Source organism: Cervus canadensis, chromosome 1 (genome assembly GCF_019320065.1).
Source record: "Cervus canadensis isolate Bull #8, Minnesota chromosome 1, ASM1932006v1, whole genome shotgun sequence".
Taxonomy (NCBI): domain Eukaryota; kingdom Metazoa; phylum Chordata; class Mammalia; order Artiodactyla; family Cervidae; genus Cervus; species Cervus canadensis.
In genome coordinates this window covers 57,793,338-57,796,920 of record NC_057386.1, presented here as the reverse complement: position 1 = coordinate 57,796,920, position 3,583 = coordinate 57,793,338, and the positions used below count along the sequence as shown (strand labels likewise).

The 3,583-nt window shown below is 44.1% G+C and overlaps 1 pseudogene; it reads left to right on the top strand.

The window, feature by feature from the left end:
- Window positions 1–493: 493 nt before the first annotated feature.
- LOC122437329 lies at window positions 494–1,457 on the top strand (annotated as a pseudogene).
- The last annotated feature ends 2,126 nt before the right edge of the window (window positions 1,458–3,583 follow it).

The window sequence follows — 3,583 nt, the reverse complement described above, 5'->3', positions numbered from 1 at the left end:
TCTCCAAAGTAGATATACAGATGGCTGATAAACACATGAAAAAATGCTCAACAGTGCTCATTATAAGCAATATACAAATCCAAAGTACAATGAGATACCACCTCACAGCAGCCATAAGAGCCATCATCAAAAAATCTGTAAACAATAAATGCTGGACGGATCTGGACAAAAAAGAGCCCTCCTTAACTGTTGCTGGGAATGTAAATTGATACAGCCATTATGGAGAACAGTATGGAGATTCCTCAGAAAACTAGGAATAAATCTGTCATAGGATCCCACAGTCTCACTGCTGGGAGTATACCCTGAGAAAATCATAATTCAAAAGGACACATGTGGAGGCTGAGGACAGCAGGAGAAGGTCCTGGTGGTGGGAAGATGCTGCACTTTGGTATAAATTGCAATCAATTAGGGATCGTTTTTCAGACTCAAGCTAGAAATGAGAGTTCAGATAAGTGAGGCCGCCATTGCTGCTTTGAACACCTCAGAAGGGAGAATGGATTTGTCAGGAGTGAAAGAGAAGAGTTTGGTAAGAGTCAAAGAAAATACTTTTGAAAAGTTCAGCACTAGAGCACCATCTCCCATCAAACGCGAAGAACGCTCTGATGAGATGTCCAAGGATTGCTCTAAAGATAGAGTGTCCACCAAGGAGTAGAGGGAGAAAGCAGGGGTGAGACTCGGGAGAGGCGCAGTGGTTCCAGTGGGAGCGGTAGCACCAGGTCTCAGCCCATTTCCACCTTCAGTTCGGTTTCCTGCCCAGCCCGGGCTCCAGTTCATCTTCAGCTTGGAGCTGCTTAGGGAGTTCCAGCACATTCCGCAGCTCCAGCTTCAGCAGCTCCGCTGGCTCTCCATATACTTTACTGCACAGACATGAGAACAGGCGGCATCGCAGCTCCAAGTCCAAATCACTCAAAAGAGATGAAAAGGAAAGGAAAAAGCGGAGCCTTTCCTGAAACCCACCAAAGTACTCATTAGGAGGTTCACGATGAATGTGACGAGGATCACATCATGGAGATATTCTCCACCTATGGGGAAACTAAAATGATTGACATTCCTATAGAAAGGATGCACACTCATCTCTCTGAAGGTTGCACCCACGTGGAATTTGAGAATCCAGATGATGCTGAGAAGGCTCCGAAGCACATGGACAGAGCACAAATGGATGGCCAAGAGATCACTACCACCACTGTGCTGGCCCTCTGGCCTTGGCAACCCCCAGGCGATTCAGCCCTCCCGAGAGCGTACTGCCACCGCCTCCCATGCACTGAAGGCCACTCCCACAGATGTGGAGAAGGTCGCGTTCCCCTTGCTACAGGTCCTCCATGCGGCAGCAATACTGCTTCCTTGGCCGCAGCTACCAACCGAGCTTTCCAGCTCCAAATCCTCTGAATAAGCTGGGCCGTGGAAGATTAGCCCTTGCGAGTCATGTGCCATCCAGGTCACTCTTGTCACTTTTCTAGCTAAAAGGGGATTATAGGAAGGAAACCCCTCCCTCAGGGTAGGCTTTGAAGGTGGAGGCAGTGATTGAGACTGTCTCCCTGGGAAGCAGAGTTCCCACAGTAGGAGTGATGTGGGTTTGGGGTCATGCTTGCAAAGATGCCCTCCAGTTTTCTAGCTAAAGAGCTTCCACATTACCAGGTCCTGAGAGTCAGCTTTGTGGCAAAGCCAGCAGGGTTGAGCAGGGTACCCCAGGTGGTGGTAAAGCCCCAGCATGGGAGCACATTTTTCCATTCTACACATGACTTGCGGCCCATATGGTAACCTGTGGAGTCCCACAGGAAAGACATGCTTTTAGGCAACTATAAGTACTGTTAGTTTGGCCCTGTTCCCATGCATGGGTTCTTTTCTGACCTTTAAATTCAACCCCCCCCCCCTCCCATTTTCTGCCTCAAATGGTTATTTTCAGATGTAGATATGTGTGTGCACTGGCACACATTCGCACAGGGACTCTGAAATTGGTGAGTTGATCTCATTTATTGCATTATTCATTTTTAAGTGACTCTTTTTTTTTATTTCTTCTAGGCCCTTATTAAACATTCCTTGCATCTTCTCAATCTTTGTCTCCAGGCTATTTATCTGTAACTCCATTTTGTTTTCAAGATTTTGGATCATTTTTATTATCATTATTCTAAATTCTTTTTCAGGTAGATTCCCTATCTCCTCCTCTTTTGTTTGACTTGGTGGGCATTTTTCATATTCTTTCACCTGTTGGGTATTTCTCTGCCTTTTCATCTTGTTTAGATTGCTGTGTCTGGAGTGGGCTTTCTGTATTCTGGTGGTCTGTGGTTCCTTTTTATTGTGGAGGTTTCACCCAGTGGGTGGGGTTGGACGATTGGCTTGTCAAGGTTTCCTGGTTAGGGAAGCTTGCTTTGGTGTTCTGGTGCGTGGAACTGGATTTCTTCTCTCTGGAGTGTAATGGAGTGCCCAGTAATGAGTTTTGAGATGGGTCTATGTGTTAGGTGTGACTTTGGGCAGACTGTAAGTTGACGCTCAGGGCTATGTTCCTGCGTTGCTGGAGAATTTGCGTGGTATGTCTTGCTCTGAAACTTACTGGCTCTTGGGTGGTGGTTGGTTTCAGTGTAGGTATGGAGGCTTTTGAATGGTCTCTTATTACTTAATGTTCCATGTAGTCAGGAGTTTTCTGGTGTCCTCGGGTTTTGGGGCTTAAGTCTCCTGTCTATGGATTTCAGTTTTATTCTTCCAGTAGTCTCAAGACTTCTCCAACTATACAGCACTGATAATAAAACTTCTAGGTTAATGGTGAAAAGATTCTCCCCCGTGAGGGACACCCAGAGAGGTTCACAGAGTTGCATGAAAAAGAAGAGAGGGAGGAGAGAGATAGAAATGAGCAGAAGGAGAAAAAGGGGGACTCAAGAGGAGAGAGACAGATCTACACAGTTGTCTGTTCCCAAAGTGTTCTCACAGCCATTTCTAAGCCCTCCTCAGACAACCATTCTGTCTTTTTGTTTTTCTTTCTCTTGGGGATGGTTTCGATCACCACCTCCTGTACAATGTTACAAACATAGACCATCAGGCACACTGTCTATCTGATCTAACTCCTGGAATCTATTTTTCACTTCCACTGTTTAATCACAAGGGATTTTATTTACCTGAATGGCCTAATGATTTTCTGTATATTCTTCAACTTAAGTCTGAATGTCTCCTTTTTCTAACTGAATTAATTATAGTATTTAGTAATGTGTCTCTTTTACTCTAACTTTGGGGCGCTCTTCTTGCTTGATGAATAGTGATTCCAAAAAAAATAATTTTTAGTTTTTATATGATTTCTACTTATGTAGGGTCATGTAAAACTTGTAATATTTTAACATGAATCTTGAAATATTGGATTCTGATAATTATTAGAAATAGCTGTGAAAAGAAGAGAAGTGAAAGGCAAAGGAGAAAAGGAAAAGTATACTCATCTGAAAGCAGAGCTCTAAAGAATAGCAAGGAGAAACAAGAAAGCCTGTATATTGTCATCCTGCTTATTTAACTTCTATGCAGAGTACATCATACAAAATGCTGAGCTGGAAGAAGCAGAAGCTGGAATCAAGACTGTGGAGAGAAATATCAATAACCTCCCATA